Source organism: Mesocricetus auratus, unplaced genomic scaffold (assembly GCF_017639785.1).
Source record: "Mesocricetus auratus isolate SY011 unplaced genomic scaffold, BCM_Maur_2.0 Super-Scaffold_100018, whole genome shotgun sequence".
Classification (NCBI taxonomy): domain Eukaryota; kingdom Metazoa; phylum Chordata; class Mammalia; order Rodentia; family Cricetidae; genus Mesocricetus; species Mesocricetus auratus.
In genome coordinates this window covers 40,041,543-40,063,343 of record NW_024429199.1, presented here as the reverse complement: position 1 = coordinate 40,063,343, position 21,801 = coordinate 40,041,543, and the positions used below count along the sequence as shown (strand labels likewise).

General features: G+C 40.8%; 1 protein-coding gene across 3 annotated transcripts in view; it reads left to right on the top strand.

Moving 5' to 3' along the window:
- Positions 1-21,801, top strand: part of Ipcef1 (interaction protein for cytohesin exchange factors 1) — a 144,422-nt gene that overhangs the window by 30,607 nt on the left and 92,014 nt on the right. For all 3 annotated transcript variants that reach the window (XM_040728401.1, XM_040728400.1, XM_040728399.1), the window contains exon 2: positions 15,570-15,613. The gene's annotated coding sequence lies outside the window, so the exon portion shown is untranslated. The remainder of the gene's footprint in view (positions 1-15,569; positions 15,614-21,801) is intronic.

Here is a 21,801-nt window from a genome sequence, read left to right as displayed (position 1 = left end):
CCTAGATTTTTGATGACACTATCTAATGGTTGTAGACTGGAGGTCTGTGAACATTTTAGCTACTTGATTTAGGAGATCTTAATTCAGTAGAGGCTTACCTTTAGCCAAAACCCAGGATAAACTGAAGTCAGTGGCTAGACACAGGATAAGAGGCATGCCTGGGTGATTTGCACAGAGAATTAAGTATCATGGAGTCTCATTTACTGGGACATTATCTTTGTTACACATACACACACCTAGCACACGGCAAAGAACCAATAATAATTCGGCAAAACTGCTGACACGCAAATGGATGTATAAACACCAGTGCTTACAAACTATGCTCATTCTGTTCAACGTACCCCGAAGCCCTGGCTTGGAACTGTTATTGTGCTTGTTTCATTTGCATATTGATGGGAGGGTAAAAGGAAGTCTTCAGTGGGATTACTGAAATCAGAGAACAGAGAAAGGAAAGGATTAGAAAAAAAGGAAGGGAAAAGAAAAGAAAAAAGATTTCAGAGATCTCAATATTAATTTTGATCAGGGTCAAAGATCCCTGGTGAGTCATAAGTATTACTCTTATAATATGTCCAAGCAAGTAAGTGGAGTTTTTATTGTTGAACCGCAATTATGTATAGAAATGAATTTCAAACTGATTATCCTACTAGGTAGAAGGTAAATAGTACATTTATAACAAGTTCCAGTGTTCAACACTGACATGAAAATATCATTGCTCACAGTGATAGGAGCCCAGCTGTCTAGCAAGCTCAGTAACACGTACTCAGAGATTCTCTAACAACTTGGTGCATTCTTATTTAGCTATGAAACCATTTCCCAGCCACAGCTCTACTGGTATAAGGCAGGCAGTTTGGGATGAAGAAGAGAGAAAAGCTGACTTCTCCAGACATCAGTCATGTCTCCGGGCAGGGGCAAGACTTTGGGAGAAATTATTTGCTCTAAAGCTTAGCTTTGTATCTGAAAAACAAATACAATCCAGGACCATGAGACTTAAGTGAGATCTTTCTGGTGAGTCAATCCCTTTGGAGTCTCTACCTGCATTTTTCTTTTTACCCCTGGTGACAACCAGTTCTTGCTTCTTTTTCTAATCTCAGATGAGATATTCTTGGAGAAGGTGGACCCAGACCACCCCTTCACTGGATGGTCTCATCATACATACACCACCTTTCTAACTGTCCACCAACACATGCCCAAAGCATACAGTCTCTGGACCCTGTCTAAGCAGAAACCATTGGGATAGCGTCTAAAAAATATGCTATTCCAGTGTGTGTGGGTAACACACCACCAGCCTTTCGTTTCAGTTCGTGGTATTTCTGCCCCGTGCGAAAGTGTCAGAATGCCTGATGAAAATGCAGAAGCAGCCTGACACATGAAGGAGAAAAGAATAGAAAGGGATGTAGATAACTTGAAAAACACAGGAAGGGCTTTTGAATGGTGTCTTCACAGAGATATCTTAAGTGCTAGCCAAACAGGATTGCTTTTCTTTCAAGAGCAGAAATGATGAACAAAGTTTTGTGGAGCCCTTCCATGGCTTTTTAGAAGCTGTAAATGGAAACTTAAGCCGTAGAAGTTGAATTGCCTGTGTGTTGGACATAGCCTTCTATCATCAAAGGGGCTAGCACACTCCTGCAGCTAATACATTCCCTTTTATTTAAAATAAAAGACCCATTAGTGATTTAAACAGGAGAAGCTGCCATCCCCTAGTCAGTCACATACAGATTTCAATGAGAGTGGCCAACCATCTGTTATGATGCCACTTACATGACTTTGTGTGTTAGAGCCAACTTATTTTATGCACTTTACAACTGGAAGGCTCTTCAGAGTAATGTTTTTCAATGCATAAGGCAAAACACAAAATTATTTCAAGGAAAACATAATGAAATATAATGATCAAGATATAAAAGAACTCATGGAAGAGGAGTGTATGTGATGGTCAGTGCTACTTGTCAACTCGACATAACCTAGGCTTGGCCAGGAAAGAGTCTCAATGAGAGATTGTATAGATAAATTTGGCACACTAGTGTGTCTGTGGCGGATTGACTTGATTGCCTTAATAGATATGGTAAGACCCAGCCTAAAAGTGAGTGCACCATTCCCTTGTTTTGGACTGTATACGAGTAGATAGAGCTAGTTGAGTGCCAAGCATGAACGCATTTGTTTCTCTCCACTGTTGTCGTGGGTATGACATGACTAGTTGTTTTAAGTTCCTGCTGCCATGATTATCTGTAACTTGGAATTGTGAGCTTGAACAAGTCCCTTCGTCCCTGAGTTACTTTTTTCCAGGTGTTTTATATCAGAGCAACAGAGATGGAATCAGAACATATGCTTCTTTATTAACATATCTGATAGCATAATCTAGTAGCAACCTTAATATCTTAAGATAGCTATGGATAACCAAAGTGGGGATGGAGGTTCCAGGAATTACAGTGGGAAATAAATACGTATTACAATGCATGGCTTGTGGCTGATATGCCCAATTGAGGGTGTTAAATTTCTGTTAGAGATTTGCGAGTGACAATTGAAGATACATTCTTCATTCAAATGTACAGATTGAATACCCATGAACCCAATATTTAGGACCTTTGGAGTATAATTATGTATGAAAGCTTATGAGTATGGTTGATGTAAATTTTAAGGAAGGTTTATATATAACCTAAATGTAATTGTGCACATTTGTTTATATATAACCTAAATGTAATTGTGCACATTTGTTTATACATAACCTAAATGTAACTGTGCACATTTGTTTATATATAACCTAAATATAATTGTACACATTTGCTTATATATAACCCTAAATGTAATTGTGCACATTTGTTTATATATAACCTAAATATAATTGTGCACATTTGTTTGTATATAACCCTAAATGTAATTGTGCACATTTGTTTGTACATAACCCTAAATGTAATTGTGCACATTTGTTTATATATAACCTAAATGTAATTGTGCACATTTGTTTGTATATAACCTTAATGTAATTGTGCACATTTATTTGTGCATTTTTTTGGAGTCAGTTCTCTCCTTCCATATTCATATGGGCCTTGGGGATTGAACTTAGTTCATCAGGTTATGCAAAAATCATATTTACCAGCTGAGCCATCTCAACTGCCCTTATGTATATTCTTGTTTATAACTGGCTTGCTTATGAAAGGGTTTGAGGCAGCTTCCACAAATGCATAAAGTCAATATAATAAAATTATAAGCAAGCAGAGAAAAAGAAAAAGAAATGCAGAGTAATTGGAAAACTAAGAGATATCCTGGAATAAAATTAAGATGTGAAGTAATTTTGTACTAAAATGGGATGGGATTCTGATTCTAGCTTGGCACAGTGGTACACACCTTTAATCTCAGCACTTGGGAACTCAAAGCAGAAGGATCAGGGGTTCAAGGTCACCCTTGGCTATTAGGGAGCTAGAGGCCAGCCTGATCTACCTGAGACCCTCTCTCAGCACTAAATCTTTCCTTCTTCCATTTTTAAAATTCTGATTTCTAAGACTTCAATGTCAAAAGTAAGGAATAATTAGCTACAGACTCATGATCACATCAGTCAATTAGGAAAATGTTAGTTTCACAGTTGAATACTAGAAGGAACTTTAGTTCGTGCATCTCAGTTGACTTGGGCTGAGATATCAAAACACCACAGAGGGCGCCTTGGGTGGTCTATCTGTTTCTCACTGTTTGTGAGGCTGGAAGGGGAACCAGCACAGTTGGGTTCTGGCGAGGGTTCTCTTCCAGGCTTGTAGATATCTTTTTTTCTATGTTGTCACATGCATTTGGGGGACCCAGTCCGGTTCACAATGCTGCTCTGCACAGTAAAGTTCAGTGTTTTATTGAGCACACTGTCATGGGGCTTCTTATGATTTCTCAATACCAAGCAGAGATGTATTTCTGTGGGCCATGATAATAGAGGAATGGACCTTAAAATGTCTTTTGGGATTTTAAGGTATTTATTTACTTACTTTTTTTTAGTGTCACCTATCTGGAAACACTTAACTCTTGACATAAATATTAGTGACTCTTATTTGTTATAGATTAATGTGAGCCCACAATGAGAACCCTGAATATGTACTACATTAGATTCTGCACATAATTTCAAAGACCACAGTACTCCACAGGGCCAGGGTCTAGAGCATAGAGCAGTACATATACCTCTAAACATATTTTATAGCTGAGCATTTGGGTTGAGAACCAGTTGGTTGGATTTAATGTTCCTGGCAAGGACTGGTATGTGGCTAATTCTACGCTGCAGATTAAGCACTCCAAAAGTCTGGAGAACAGGAAACTTGCAGGCACATTTAACAAAACGCCACACTCACGTTTCAGGGTTGGAGGAGTGCCTGGATCACGTATTCTCTGGTGCTGGAGACTCTCACACTCCTTGGAGTACAGCTCAGGTTTCTGGTTGCTACTCCCGTCTGACCCCAGGAGATGACCTTCCCCTCCCCCAGACACACATGTAGATGTCACTGCTGCATCTGTGATTTCCTGCATCTCCATCAGTTCTTATAGTGCATGTCGCAGAAGGCAAGGCCCCCCGGACAGAGGGAGGAACAACATGTCCCTTACCATGCTGCAGGAACCAGGGATTTTCAAGTTTGTAGATAACAGGGGTATATACTCTTCTAGAAAGATCTCAGTCTCAATTGCAGGGATGTGGTGTTACCATGGGCCCTAACAGAATAAGTGTCCCAAGAATGCAGTGCATGCAAAAGCACTATTTGGAACTTTTTGGGACCCATGGTTGCTCACAGGTGAACTGCAAAGTCCATAGGCATGTACTGCTATGATGTTAATTAGGCATGTACTGCTATGATGTTAATGTCGTTTTCATGTCTGTCGTTGTATCAGTATTATGAAGCGGACCTTTAGGAGGTGGGTGAGTTATGAAGGTCTACCCTTATGAATGTGTTAATGCTGTTCTGTGGGATGGATCTGATGTCCCAGATATGGGCTTATGATAAAAAGATCAGTCTGGCCTCATTATTCCTGTCCTGAGTTTGTGTGCACGATATTCTGCCATGTTATGACAAAAATCTCATGCCACTTCTGATCCTTCTCAGCTTCCAAAGCCATGAGCCAAACAAACTTCTATTGCTTAAAAGTTTCCCCAATCTATGGTATTTTGTTACAGTGTCAGCAAACAGACTGAGGAGCTTGGATGATTCACACTTGGTACCGTGATTTTAGCCTAGAAGATTGACATAGCTGAAATAATGCTAATTTCAATTATAAACTGTTCAACACAGCAGACTTTTATCTATAATTGATAGAACTTTTTGTGCCTGCCTAAAGACAATTAACTGTAAGATATGCTCCAATAAGTGACTTTATTTGTTGACTATAAGGAGTTATGTGTGGAGTGGATAATATAGATGATGGCTTTGCAGTTGGGGTGGTTGGTCTGTGCTTTTCCTTCATGGTATTAAAACAATTCCTTGCTCATGACAATGAAACAATTTTGTCCAAGTAGCCAACTGAAGCCTTTCATGTATAGTATGTTCTTGCCAAAAAAGGAATGTTTATTGATCATCTGAGAGAAGAATAAGTCATTAAAGAATGTGAAAGGGCTGTCTCTTCAAAGCCCATGGGAAATTTAAGATTTATGTGTCACACACACACACACACACACACACACACACACACACACACACACACACACATAAGATGTTGTGTTTCAGACAAGATCTCACTGTGCAGCCTGGCCTGGGACCCACTCCTATTTTGGGCTTCTCTCCACCACAGCAACCCTGACATTACAGGCATGAACCACCATTCTTGACTGTACTTATATTTCTGAGGGGGTTTATTCTGTTTGCTTAGTAAAGGGGAACATATTTCTCAGTCACTAAGTGTGTATGTGCGTGTGTTTCTGAAGATCAAAATTGGGTCTTACAAATATATGCAAGGCAAGCACTCTTCCAATGAGCTACAGTCCAGCCTTAATATTTATATTTGAATTAGTTGAAGAATATCTTCTGAGGCTTAGTGAGTCATCTTAACTAGTAATACTTTGTGTTTAACTGCATTTTCCTGCTCTGGACTTTGTTGTGTGTTTTGATGTAACACACTGAACAATACCTGTTCTTTCCTTGGAAGGAGCACAGCACAGCCCGTGGCTCTGTTGCTTACTTTCCTTGCTGCTGTGACAAAAGTGCCTGACAAAGGCAAGGAGGCAACGGTTGAGTTGGGCTCCTGTCCACCATGGTGAGGAAGGCACAGTGACAGGAACCTGAGGTGGCTGGTTGCATTGTGACCACAGTCAGGAAGTAGAGAAACGAGTGTGCTTTTCTGTGGGGTCTGGATCTCAGCCTGTGGGAGGGTACGCTCCACACAAAGTGGTGGGTCTACCCTCCTTAGGTGAGCCTGTGTGGAGACATTCTCACAGATGCCCTTTGACATTTGTCTTCCGGGTAATTCTAGATGAACCTGACAGCCATGATTACCCATCATGGGAGAGATGCCCTTCACCCCGCAGTGGAAAGCCAAGGAATGCTAATGAGTCTACACTGGCACTAGTTGTCCAAAACACTTAGAGAGATGGGTCTTTGTGTTTTAAATAGCGAGGCAACTGATGAATCTGGCAGACAATGGAGGCACAACATTTGAGTTTTGCAAAAATCAAGCAGAATGCTCACAGTTTTCAAGAGGAAAAACAACCCAGACTGCTCTGTGCGAGCTTACTCCTTGGTCTGAGGGGCAGCCATACGCGTTGGCAGTTCTGGGCAGCATGGCCTCCTTCAGCTTCATCTCCTGCTGTCTGGGGCAGTGAACAACTTAAAAACCACTCGTGGAGGACGGTTGGTGGCTTTAGGAGGCTACCCACTGACAACGGCGTTTTGAGGTGGGATGAGAGAACAGTGGTGTCCCCATGAGTTGTCTGCAGCGGCATGCTGCATCTCCATTTGATTCAGTCCATGCTCATACACGTAATGCCAGGATTCGTAAACTTCATAAGGTTTCTTTCTCTGTTGGGTGAAGGGGACACGGACAGTTCTTGCTTTTTGAAAAAGAAGGTTGCTCTCATTTTTTCCGTTGCCTTATTTGGATGGGAGTCATGTTTAGCTGGGCACAGTCTGCGTTGTCATGAATAAATAAAGATGTCCCCTTGATTTGTGACTATAGAGGTCGCTCTACTGACTCCTGAGCTGCCTGCAAAGTTCAAGCTAAGCTTCCAGCTTCAAGTAATTTGAAAATATTAAGATGTTCTTTGTAAATCGACTGTAAAAGGAATCTCTTTTTAGGACAATTTAGGAAACTGTTAGGTCAAAGGGTGTGGCTGTGGATGCTCTGTATAACAGACAGTAGGTGTTCTCAACACTTCGTCTTGGATGAACATTTAATAGTCTTTAAAACTGAGTTGGGAAGCCAGGGGCTTTGTTGCATGGTTGCAATCCCAGTTCTCCGGAGGCAGAAGGATTACACATTGGAATTACACATTGGAAGGCAGCCTTGGCTACTAAATTCATTCAAGGCCAACCTAGGCTACAGAGTAAGACTCTGTCTCTAAACAATCATTCCCCACTCCAAAAGTAAAAATTGAAACATTGAATCACAAATCCTGTATTTTCTTACTAACAGTGATTTCTAGTCCAATCTCTGTTCTTTTATGTAGCTCTTTCCCAAAAGAATGTGGGACTGTTGGTTAATGGCATTTGTGAGATAGCCTGTTCACTGAGCTTTAAAGGTGTTACTGGTCTTGCTTTCAAGAGTATGTCTGGGTTTCTGGTACTGGCTTTCAAACCCTGCAAATGAAGACATGGACTTTCACATTCCTCAGGGTGCCACTCAGCAACTCAGATAAGAATGGATGGCCTCCTACAACATGACTGCCACCCTAAACCTCATGATTGCTAAAGCTCAGGTATTGTCAGGTCTCTGTTGTGATGAAAGTAGCTGAATGTGACTTGTCAAGTAGATCAAATATCACCCATTACCGCTCCCTCCCTGCAGATGTCTAAGTTTAGCCATGTAGACACAAGTCTTGCATACAGCATATCTCTGCTATGCCGCATAGCTCCACATGAGGTTTCGGAGATAACACATACTTTCTGTTCTATTTCATGATTTTCTTTTTTGCAGTTTCAAATTTAAAACAGTACAAATATGTGTTTGTAAATATCCAAACAACTTAACTGTCTGATGTGAAATAGATGCTGTAGCTAATGACGGGGCACCTGCAGAGTCAGGACAAATGGCTAAAGACACATCCAAATGCACCTGGCTTGGTGTGCAACAATTATCATGTGTTTGTATGAATTCTGTGCCTAAGTCCATACCCTGCAAGGAGTGGTAAACCGGGAGCCTGCTCCATGAAGGACCAAACATTTAAAGATGTAATGGGGTTGGGACAATGGGAAGAGTAGAAAACAGAATCACTATAGATTGTACTCCTAAGAGCTATCAGACACAATCCCACCCTCTCTTCCATGCTTGATCCATGGCTCTCTTGGCTTCTTCACAATCCTTCTCAGAGCCCCGAGCCATTGCTACTGGTTTTCACATCGATGGCCTCAAGTGCCACACATACTTAGGTTGGGATACTGGAGAAGCTTTTTGTTTTTTTTTTTTCCGGATGCTTGAACATGGTACCCAAGAATCTTTACCCTGGGAGACCCTAGAGCTAAGGATGTTTAAATACGTGAGAGGGAGCTAAAGACCAGAGGTGCCAAACTGTGCAGTGCCTTGTTGGTAGCTCTCCTATCTTCTTCATGCTCTCATCACTCAGTAGCCCCTCTCCGACGTTCCTTCCTTCTGTGGCCTGCTGGCTGGTCAGTCTCACAATAATTCACTGAGCTTGAAACCTCAGAGTGCCCCTTTCCTTCATCTTAGTCTCAGTTAGGGTTTCTATTGCTGCGGCGAAGCACCATGACCAAAAAGCAAGTTGGGGAGGAGAGGATTATTAAGCTTACATTTCAGCATTGCTGTTCATCACTGAAGGAAGTCAGGACAGGAACTCAAACAGGGCAGGATCCTGGGATGCAGGGGCTGATGCACATGCCGTAGAGGGAGTACATCTTTTTTTTTTAATTTTTTAATTTAAATTAGAAACACAAATGCTTCACATGTTGATCTCAGCTCCCTCTCCACCCCTCCTCCCTTGTCCCTCCACCAGCCCCCCCCCAGCCCCCCACCCAATCCCCACATCATTCCCCAGGGAGGGTGAGACCCTCCTTGGGGGCATCTCCAGAGTCTGTCATTTCATCCAGGGCAGGACCTAGGTCCTTCCCCATGTGTCCATGCTGAGAGAGCATCCCTCTATTTGGAAAGGGCTCCCAAAGATCATTTATAAACCATAATAAACACTGATCTACTACCCAAGGCCTCAGTGATTTCTGTGGCCTTCTCACTGAGAGTACATTCATGGAGTCTGGATCAGTCGGAGGGGGTACATCTTACTGGTTTACTTCCCTTAGCTTGCTCAACCCACCTTCTTACAGATTCCAGGTCCAACATCCCAGGGATGGCACCACCCACCATGGGCTGAGCCCTCCCCCCATTGATCACTAATTGAGAAAATGCCTTACAGCTATATCTCATGGAGGCATTTCCTTCCTCTCTGATGACTCTAGCTTGTATCAAGTTGACACACAAAACCAGCCAGTACAATCTTCCTTGTCTGTCTGTCTTTCCTCCCATATTTTCCTTTATCCTTAGCAAATATATACTGAAAAGTTACAGAGTCTTAAGATTGGGGGTGTCTTCACATAATGAATTTAGAAACCTAGTGTTCTGAGTAGTGACAAAGAAGAAAATCTATCTTGACTTACCAAGCTGCAATGAGGACAAGCGAATCACTAAATAGGTGCATGCATAAGTGAGGTTGTCTCTTGGCTGATACAGAATATTGGTGAATTCTGGACCATCTTGGAAAATTCAGGGACCCAGAGGCATGGCCAGTTATGCAGTAGGGAGTCTGAGAGACCTGGGAAGAAGGACTAAATGTTTCTGCCCCTGTAGTTTCAACATGCTCACATGTGACTGATGAAATAAATACCTTTAAGGAATCTGGTGTTGGAGGGAGAGCCAAGGGAGCCTGGTCAAAGCCAAAGTGAGCAAGAAGTCCGGCAGCTGGGAAGAGACAGGGGCTCCTGGTGTAGAGGTCACTAGCTTACATTCTCTGCTGTTTTGCTCTCACTCAACTAGAGTCAAAGGAAAGTATGAAGCACTGTACAAAGTTGTCCAAATAATCATCAGGAAGTGTGTGTGTGTGTGTGTGTGTACATGTGCACATGTGTGCATTCATGCATGCATGTGAGTGCATGTGCTTATGTATGCGTGCCTGTGTGTGTAGTGTGTATGTGTGTGAAGAGGGTTGGGGACCATGTGGGGAATCATTCCCCAGCAGTATAGAATGGCCGTATACCCAGCATTTGGCATGCACACACGTAAGTTGTTTGACAAACAGAACAAACACTCGACTGTTATTTTTGTTATCGCTACTGTTCTTGTAAGATTCCTTTTGTCTATATGTGTGTTCATGAGTGTGCATGAACATAGGTGTGGGGACCAGAGGCCAAGCTTGGGTGTCATTCTTCAGCTATCTTCCACCTTGGTTTTTTCTTTCTCTCTAGATTTTTAAATTTAAATTAGAAACTTATTTTACATTTCAATCCCAGTTCCCTCTCCTTCCCATCTGCCCATGCCTCCCATCAGTCTCCATACCATCCCCAGGGAGGGTGAGGCTTTCCATGGGGTATCATCAAAATCTGTCATATCATTTGGGGCAGGGCCTAGGCCCTCCCCCGTGTGTCTAGGCTGAGAGAGTATCCCTCTATGGGGAAAGGGCTCCCAAAGTCCATTCATACACTAAGGATAAATACTGTTCCACTACAAGAGGCCCCATAGACTGCCCAGGCCTCCTAACCGACACCCACATTCAGGGGGCCTGATTCAGTCCTATGCTGGTTTCACAGCTGTTAGTCTCGGGACTATGAGCTCCCCCTTGTTCAGATCAGTTGTTTCAATGGGTTTCCTAAGCCTGGTCTTGACCCCTTTGCTCATTACTTCTCCCTCTCTACAACTGGATTCCAGGAGTTTGGCTCAATTCTTAGCTGTGGGTCTCTTCTTCTGCTCCCATCAGCTACAGGATGAAGGCTATAGGATGGCATATAATGTAGTCATCAATCTCATTATAGGGGAAGGACATTTAAGGTACCCTCTCCACTATTGCTTAAATTGTTAGTTGGGGTCATCCTTGTAGATCTATGGACATTTCCCTAGTGTCAGATTTCTCTCTAAACCTATAATGGCTCCCTCTATTATGGTATCTTTTTTCTTGTTCTCCTCTATTCTTCTCTCAACTCAATCTTCCTGGTCCCTCATGTCCTCCTCCCTCTCCTCTTTACCCCTTCTCTATCTCCTAACTTCCTCTCCCCTCCCCCTGTGCTCCCAATTTTTCTCAGGAGATCTTGTCCTGTATGTCTCTCTTAAGGTCCTCCTTGTTTCCTAGCTTCTCTGGAGGTGGATTGTAGGATATTTGCTCTGTATCTAATATCCATATATGAGTGAGTACATACCATGTTTGTCTTTTTGAGACTGTGTTACCCCACTCAGGATATGGTTTCTTCTAGTTCCATCCATTTGCCTGCAAATTTCAAGATTCCATTGTTTTTTCCGATGAGTAGTACTCCATTGTGTAAATGTACCACAGTTTCTTTATCCATTCTTCAGTTGAGGGGCATCTTGGTTGCTTCCAGATTCTGGCTATTACAAATAATGCTGCTATGAACATAGTGGAACAGATGTCCTTGTTGTATGAATGTGCATCTTTTGGGTATATGCCTAAGAGTGGAATTGCTGGATCTTGTGGTAGACGAATTCTCATTTTCCTGAGGAATCTCCATACTGATCTCCAAAGTGGCTATATGAGTTGTCACTCCCACTAGCAGTGGAGGAGTATTCCCCTTTCTCCACATCCTCTCCAGCATAAACTGTCATTGGTGTTTTTGACTTTAGCCATTCTGATAGGTGCAAGATGGTATCTCAGAGTTATTTTGGTTTGCATTTCCCTGATGGCTTAGTATGTTGAGCACTTTCTTAAGAGTCTCTCAGCCATTTTAGACTCCTTTATTGAGAATTCTCTATTTAGTTCTGTACTCCATCCACCTTGTTTTTTGAGACAGGGTATCTAACTGTCCTGGAATTCATAAGTAGTCTAGACTAGAAGGTCAGAGATCTACCAGATTCTGCCTCCTGGATCTGGAATTACAAGCGCACATCACTAAACCTGGTCTTTTCCCCTACTGTGGATTTTAGGCATTGAATTCTCAGCCTCATGCTTGCTTGCAAAGCATATACTTTATGGACTGAAACCGTTTCCCCACCCCAAGGTTTTTCCTATTTATTTTCTACTTAATTTCAATTTGATTTTACATGAGATAATAAAATGGATTTGTTCCCATTTTGTAAGGAAAAGTTGATTTTTAAGATTCACTTGGAAAAGGTTAAATGAAACATGAAGGGGTTTAAACCTAAGCAAAGTTTTAAAGGGAATTGTATCTTAAAGTTGAATTTTTTTGAACAAAAAATTTGGGCACTAATATAATTTTTTTGATTTAGGAAAGTTATAAGAATAACTAAGAACCCCCAAGGAGGTTGATATATTATTGAAAGTAGTAGTTTTAACAGTTTTAAACTAATGTTAAAAGATAAAATTGGACTAACTTTCAAGAGACGTCAGTCTTCATTTCTCAGTAAATCACAGCGATTAAATTACACTGCAGGCAGCCACCCTTATTATTTGAAGATAATATGAGTATTCTGTGTGCTGGACAGGAAAGAAGAATGATGTGTATTCTAGTAAGGGCTTCAACATTTGAAACATCTCCCATTCATCGCTTTTGAAGCAACTTGTGTATTCGAGACATAGTCCCTACTGCAGCTTCCTTTCCTGCATTCGGCTTACAACCCAATTCAAATGAAGAGCTAGGATGTTATTCTTAGAACTGGAACAAAGAAATTTTTCTTTTAATGGAGTTCATCATATGCCAAATCTAAGGAAAATACTGTTACATGCAAAGAACTCTGAATATTGAAAAGACAATTCAGTTCCTGTCTGGGATGCATTTTAGGGCCCTGTCCTAGCTTCTCTATGAAACTGGGCACTGGACAAGGACAGCAATGCCACACTCATTTCTCAGCCCATTTGAACTACTCTTTTCCCTTTGAAATGAGCTATTGAAATTGCCGGAGTGTGAAGGAAATTGCACATGGATGAGAGACTAAATGATCCTTGTCTGCCGTTTCAGCAGAGGCTTTCTGGAGATGAAGTAGTTTCCATCAGTGAAATAGAGCACCTGCTTTTCTTCAAGATCTTTCCAAACTCAGAACGCCATAGACAGTATGTCTGTGTCTCATCCCACCCAGATAGCAACCGTAGTCTCTCCTTCCCAGACTGGGTGGGATTACCTTAAATTTTAGCATCCCTAGAAGCCTTGTTTAGCTTGGAGGTGGCCAGGACCCTAGACATGCAGGATGGGAACCTGCTGGTGTTCTGCCTGGCTGGACTGTCTGACTCAAGTTACACGCATGCATTTTTAAACTTTTCCTGCCTTAATCCTAACCTAAACAGAGGGATCCTAAGGTCCAAAGTAAAGGGAGGAGCAGAAAAAAAAAACCTGATCTGGTTTAACATGCAAATAAACTCTTGTAAAAATCCTGGTATTTATCCCGAAATGCTGTTTGGGGAAGAAGGAAGAGGTGACATACACTCTTTCCCGGGGACAAGTGGAGATGTGAGCTCTTATGTGCATCCAGTGTAAAGACAAGAATGTGCAGACAAGCTGATCACTGATCGTTTGATATAATTAATAGGCATCTTAGATCCATCATCCTCATTGACTTTGGTGGTGTTTCTAGTTAAACCATTTCAAAAAGCAGTTTGAGAGTGTTTAGCTAAAGCGTCACGCTGCTCTGTAATTTAGCACAACGAAGCAAGAACTGAGGAGCACAGTGTTTGTACCATAGAAAAAGGAGTAAAAATGATTTTGATTTATTTTGTGTGAAAATAGAAGGTGTCTTGCTTTAGGGTAGTAGGCATGGCAGGTCTATATTTAAATTTTGGCCCCAGAAACAGTTTTACTGCTTATATGAATGCATATAAACTTCCACTCAAAAGGAAAATATCATTTAAAAAATACCCACCTTAGGGGAACGGCAGTACAAATTAATCCCATTCCTCCGTGTCAGAAGGATTTTATTAATTAAAAACCGACACTAGGTTTATTTTATAGGAGGCCATTATTCAACATAACTTGGACTGAAGTAAAAATGTTTGTACAATCTATTGTTTAATTTTAAGATGTATGTATATAAAGAATGTGAAGTATCCTGACCCATGAGTTGGAAATGTTTCAACCCCAGTCTAACTGTGAGGGAACAATTAGATGAACCCAAGGAGGGATGCAGCAACCAAAACTGGAGACACTGCAGATACTTAGTAATATAGTCGATTCTGCAGCAGCCATGCTTCCTACACCCAAGGATTCAAGCAATTTTAGTGTTGACTAGAAAAAGAATTGCACCTGCATAGGACGAGGAACTTGCTTTTCTGTTCTTTTTTCTCCAGCAACACAGTGTGGTATCTTATTACAAAGCATTCATACGGCGTTAGCTATAGTACCCAGGAGTCTAAAGCACACTGGAGGGTGTTATATGCTTCGTTCTATGTAAGACATTGGAGCATCCTTGACTGTGGTATCCATACCACCCCCCACCGACAGGTATTAAAGATACACCACGCATAAAATAGTGATCCTTGAATGAAACCTGGATTTAAAATGAAATGCAATGACTTCTCCGGATCGGTAAGGATGTTGTTAAGACAGGGGAATTTGAATTGCACAGGTTTTAAAAAAGAATAATATGTATTTCAAACAAATATGTAATTTAGACACTGAGTGGATTATTATTACTAATTTCAAATACTTTGTCACTGGCAAAATTCCAGGAAAATGGATGGAAGTTCTAAGTTCATGAACATATTTTTCTTTTCTTTTCTAAAATGTGTGTGAGTGTTTTGTCTTTGGGTATGTAAATATACCGTGTGTGCCTGGTATCCTTGGAGTAGTTCCTGGTAACCTTTGAGACCAGAAAAAGGCATTAGAGCTACAGACAGTTGTGAGCTACCGTGTGTGTGTGTGTGTGTGTGTGTGTGTGTGTGTGTGTGTGTGTGTGTGTGTGTGTGTGTGTTGGGAACTGAACCTGGGTCCTTGGAAAGGACAGCAAGTGCTCTTAACTGCTGAGTCATCTCTCTAGCTCCATGTGCACATTTTCAAAGCAAGTAAAAACATTCCTGGGTATTCATGCAAAGGGTTAGAACATGCTTTTCAGTACAGCACTGAACATTCATTTTCAAGGACCAGTGATTTCCCCACAGTTCAGCACTCATGTCTTCCTTTTAAGGAGATGAAACTATACATCTAGTCCTAGGGGAGAGGCCCCTGGCCATTCCATATTGGCCAACTTTTTTGTTTCCTGTTCTTAGATTGATATGCAGGATTCTGATTTCCTAACAGGTAGTTGACATTTCAATGATATCCTTTATTATTTTTTTTCTTTTTCTTATATAGATCGTCGGCAGCAGACCTGGACTGAGACACTTCCTAACATTTTGGTATGTAAGTGACAGCTCTCTGAAGCAACATTTAAAGCCTGAAAATCCCACTCTCCCCTCTGTTATCCTAATTTATGAGCCAAATCAGAATAAACTAAGTATGTTCATCCCCAGGCTAACATTATGAAAAGGAAAGATAATAGTATTCCTAAATTACCAACTTCATTTACCTTTAATTTCCTCTGAAAATGGATTCTGGGTGGTGGTTATTTTACACAGAAAGAATTGTTTATTTATTTATGGGTTAGTCTCTTTTCATTTTCCTCTCAGTCTGAGAAAAGCTTACTGTAGCACCACAGGATGATATCATAGGAAGATTCTGTGTTGTAAACAACCATGGGTTTAGATATTATATAAATGGGTATTTATTATTATAAGTTTATTAATAATCAAGTTGAAATGAATTATAATACAAAAGCATAACAGCCTTAAGACATTCATATATTTAAAATTCAACTCTAATGGCCTATCCAAGATTCTGTGATTACAGGTATAAACATTTTGTTTGTTTGTTTGTTTTTTGGTTATTCCTTTGAGTTTTGATTTGTAAACTGACAAGAAAAATTACATGTATTAGCTCCCAATTGTGTCATACAAGTCCTTATTGGTTTGGTTACTTTTTAAAAAGACGAACCATAATTCTAAGCTTGCAGGTGAATTCGAGGGACAAACTACTTTCAGAGTTACCTATCAAACGCACCTCGTTTGGTGACTCTGTGACTAAAGCTAAAACTGCGGCAATTGATCAGAGTGTGTTCATCTATTCACGTCATGCTCTTTTTTTTTTCTGAGCCAGGAAGTGATAATATTCATGAGTCTCTCTAGTACGAAGTGTTTACCATTTCCAATTAGTTGGCTACTATCTCTGAGGCATTGTTACACATGATCTTTTTAAAAGAGAAAGCACCATTCCCTTCTTATTCTGTAGTAGCTAAAGCCCATGGTGCTAGATGTCCAACTCAATGAAATGAAAGTCAGTTTTGGTGTGTAGCTCAGGTGTTCAGATGTCTTCAAATGTGTATACTCATTGTTCTGACGAGTATATAAGAGGCATTTTAAAACATTTATTTTATATGTATAAGAGTATATGAATGTTTGTGTGGGTGTCACGTGCATGCGGGTGACTGTGGAGACCAGAAGAGGGTCTCAGACCCCTAGGAATTGAAGTTACAAGTTGTATGTTGCCTAGTATGGGCGCTAGGAACCAAACCTAGGTTCTCTTCAAGAGCACTAAGGGTTCTTAACTATTGAGCCACCCTTTAGTCCCATACACATCATTTTTGATGAGACATTTAATATGATTTAGATTTTGCCTTCTTTGGAAAAGAATGCTTTATTATAAAATTGGATGCTGCACCAAGTAATTTAAATGATACCTTTCTTATTTATACTTTCACTGATGGCTTACAAAATTGGTTTCCTAAGGTATTGATGAAAACGAGCAATTTAACCATCTTCAAAAGTCAATTACTTTTTTTCTAGTAAAATGTTTAGGTGAGAGACCTCTCCATCTTGAAAAACATCTAGTTAGAGGCTGACTCATCAGAGAAAGGAATGTTGTGAGGGAAGCCTTCACTGATCGGTAACTGGATTAGATGGGTTCTAACATCTCTTGGTATATAAAACCTTGTGTTGATGGAAGATAATAACTGGCTCTCCCATCAACAACCAAACTGGATAATTTAATCTGTAGAAGTATTGTCAAAACGCTTACCTTGAAGAACAATGGAATATAGTACAAGGGCAAAGAGAAGGCTCCAGATGCTGATGGCTGGGATTGAAGCTCGTCTCAGACATATTATCAATTGTTCAGTCTCGGCCTTGGCACTTAACCTTCATTATCATTGTTGTGGGGAGGGGAACACACCAAGACAAGTATATGGAGGTCAGACAACTTCTTTCCTTTTTAATGGGGAGGGAGGTAGTGACTCTTAAGGCTGGAACAGGTATTGATGAGTTAGTGAGAGCACAGTATTTAGAGCATTGCCCGGTACATACAGTGTTCTTAGATTGCTAATGATGATGGTTTCTGTATCAGCAGTGGGTGTAAAAGCTGTAATGCCTCTGCAACTCCGCTTATGAAAAAGAGGTCTGAATGATTTTGTTTAACCAACTGTTTCCAAGAGAAGGTCTTGAGGCAGATCCTAAGCTTATGAAAGGTCCTTCGGCCAGTGCAGAAGTATTTTAACAACTTTCATCCTTGTTGTCATTGAGCAGTGGTGAAGGAAACTTGCTGCCACGGGCTTGGCTCCCAGTCTAAGCGTGCGTAGTTGATACTCAGTTCTCACTCACATGTGTCTAAGTTTCCCAGCCCATGCTTATTTTGAGTCCGTCCCAGGCTTCTTAGTCATAAAATGCCTGTCTAATTATTTTGACATGTCCCTGCTGGGCAGTGAATATTGTGAGTTTTGTGAGGGTGCGATTGTGAACACAGGGTTGTGCTTTCCCTACGTTGTCTTTTTTGTTGTGTCTGTCAGTGCTACGTTCTAAGACCTACTTAATTTGATTTATGTTGCCAAGTGATTCAGGGCGCCAAGGAACTTTTTCCAGAACTGAAAGTGTGGGGCCAAGTCTCGTTCCAAGGTTTCTGATCTATTTTAAAAGAAACTTTTTGTTAAAATATTGTGTGCTGGTGGTAAAGGAGTAGATGACCACATTTTTTTTCTTGAAGGTGCCTATTTTTTTTTTTTGCAAAAAATGACATTATGAACAGGAATGAGGACAGCTGGTTTATAAGGCAAGAATTGGCAAGCTGAAGACATAGAAACTATTACTCAAAAACAGAATCCACAAGCTGTTTTGGTTATCTAGGGGGCAGATTAACATTTGGGTGGCTATTTTTTTCTAGCGAACAAAATTTTTCCTTCCTATATTTCCTTTCAAAACTATGAAAATATCTTTCTAAGGGGCAGAATCCAGTTCCAAGAATGATGAGGTGTTAGTTGGAAATCTCAAATCTTTTGAAGTTATTTCTACAAGTGAACAGAGATTTATTATTATTTTTTCTGTGAAAAAGTTCTTGGGCTGGAGAGATGGCTCAAAGGTTGAGAGCACTGACTGGTCTTCCAGGGGTCCTGAGTTCAATTCCCAGCAACTACATGGTGACTCACAACCATCTACAATTCAATCTGGTGCCCTCTTCTGGCATGTAGGCAGAACACTGTATATGTAATAAATAAATAAATCTTAAAAAAAGTTCTTTACTACTTTGTAGATAGTGAAAAATCGGGTGAAGGAGGGTAAAGGTCTCCAAGTCCAAAATGTTTCTTCTTGTCTAACATTTCCACTGTTACTAAGCTTGCTACTCTGTGTAGAGACATCAGCATCGTTCCCAACAAAATCACAAAAAGGGAATTGTCGTAAGTGTCAGTTTACACAGGAAAAAGTGTAAACAGATCTTAAAGAGACCTCAGGGCTTTTGTTAATAATTTAAAGCCACAGGAGCTCTTGAGGGGCTATTGAAATTAACCCCTAGATATCAGAGGCTCCACACAGCAAATCTTTATTTCTTACCCACACCCAAAAGATAAGAAATCCATGCAGTGTGCCAGTTGCTGAGGAAGGGAGGGATAGAAGTTTTGGAGTCCATCAAGGATTTGGAGTGATGCAAACTCTGCCATCTTGTGGCACCATCTTGTTAGTAAGTGACCTCAAGGGTTTGCCACCATGGAGGAAGACAGGATGGAGCATGCTAGCCTTCTTTAGATTGTGACAGGCATCACCGCTGCCCAGACTGTTGGCTGTAGTTAATCACACTGTCTTTTCTAACACACAGGAAACTTAGGGAGGAGAGAGAGAACCAGGTAGAGGCTTTGGGAAGTCATTTATTCTTTGATGACATTTACTGTAAAAATTTTGCACCTATTATATGCAGTAACTTTCTTTCCCAAACCCTTCACATATATCTGTTCTCGTGCTTTCCTAAGTAGTTGAGCTATTTGGATATTTCAATAATAATTTCACATTAAATGGCTATTTAGTTTTTATTATTTATGTGTATGGGTGTGAGCTTGCATGAGTCTATGTGCATACATACATGCAGGGACCAGGGAAGGGTAGAAGAGGGAAGCAGATTGTCTCTGAGGTAAAGTTGCAGACAGTTGTAAATACATGCTCTCTGTAATTTCATGGTTTTTTTTTGTTTTTGGTTTTTCGAGACAGGGTTTCTCTGTATTGTTTTGGAGCCTGTCCTGGAACTCACTCGATAGACCAGGCTGGTCTCGAACTCACAGTGATCTGCCTGTCTCTGCCTCCCGAGCGCTGGGATTAAAGGCGTGCGCCACCACCGCCCAGCTTGTAATTTCATATTTTAAACTTCTGACTTTAATAGGAACAGATTCAAAATAAAGGTTCCTGAGAAGGGAATTTTTTGTTTACTTCCATGAAATGTAAAAATAAGAGGTTTTCCCTGTTGAGCCTAGCGTTGCATCTTTAAGCCCCAAATGCAGTGCTTGGCACATGGTTCATCATTTGGTGAATGAATGAATGGATGGATGGATGGATGATGAATGAGTTCCACCTGAAGCCCTATCCTCCCTCTTGTGTCAGATAGGTGGGTTTCTGGTTGACAGAGGTGGAAAGAGGCAGGTTTTGAAGTAAATGGAGCCGGTCTGAGTGAAAACTGAGTGTCCAAAACAAAGGTGCTTCTGATGAACATTAGGAGATGGAGATTTGGGCGGTGGTGGCGCACAACTTTAATCCCAGTGCTCGTGAGGCAGAGACAGGCAGATCTCTGTGAGTTCGAGGCCAGCCTGGTCTACAGAGCAAGTTCCAGGGTAAGCTCCAAAGCTACACAGAGAAACCCTGTCTTAAAAAGGAAAGCAAAGCAAACAAAAGAGATGGAGGTTTGTGTTGAACAGGTTTGGCATTGGAAGTAGAAGAGGTTTGCAGGCTCTGAAACTTGATTGATTGTCCTATTTGCTTGATTCTGAGTTTTAAATTCATGCAATTGCCTTTACATGTTATGATAGTTTTTAAATGCTAGACAGTTGTGCCTGGGAAGGTTATAGGGTCAATCATTTCTCCTGATTTCCTGATTATATATATATTTTAAAACTTTCAATTAGAATTTTGACTTTTACTAACCAATACATGAAAACATAAATGATTTGAAACACACACACATACACACACACACACACACACACACACACACGTTTCAGGATAGATTCTCAGATGGTAAGCTGGTAGGCAATGTTTCTATACTAGGTTAAACAACACATCTATTATTTTATCTTTACTTTTAACCTACATCCAAATGCAATTTTTGAAGTTAATGGTTCTAAGTTGAATAATTGACAGATTATGAGTTGTAACGGGAAGGCTTTTTGTTTATGTTTGGTTTTCCTCTCATAAGTCTTGCTAGAGTTCTATTTCATTACATTTTTTTCAGAACAACAGCCTTTGTTATTATTACTTCTCCCCATAACTTTCTTCATTGACCTCTGCCTTGATTATAATCATTTTTTGCCTGGTTGACAGTTAACCTCAGATCTCTCTGTGGTTAATTTGGCTGGGTAGCTGGAGCTGGAACGTTGACTTACTAAGATCATGTTTGTAGTTCCATACCTGGACCCTGAGGTCCCTGGGCAGAAATTCTTCCCTGTCAGGTATTTCAACTGCCCAGATCTATACCTGAAGCTTGGGTCTGTCTGCAGGGCCCTCTTAGAATATGTGGACCTTGAAATGAAGTTCAGCTTTCATGAGAGGACATGGCCTCTTTCAGATGTAAAATCTTAGGAATGGTAACGTGGGGTATAGCTTAGTGGTATGTTTGAACCTGAGAATTGTGCACTCATGTAAAGGAAAGAAGGGAATGAGAAATGGAGAAGGAAAAGAAAAAAAAGCAAGCAAGAAAAATAAGCCTTATGAGCTTAAAGGAAGTCCCCCGAGCTAAACTGGGTACAGTGGCCTTTGCCTAAAGTCCCAGATACTGGGGAAGCTGACTCAGGAGAATTCCTTGAGGCTGTGAGCTCCAGACCAGCCTGAACAACTTACAGAGACCCTCAAATACATAAGTAAAATAAAAAGTAAAAATCCCGTGAGTTCAAACCCATGAGGTCACACAGATGGCAGTTAATTTGAGGTTAGAGGAAATTAAGGAGGGCCAGGAGAGGAAAAAGCAAGTTGTAAGTTAAAGGCTGGGGGTGGGCATAGTAAGAAAGTGACAGCCAGCCCAAGTGAGTGAT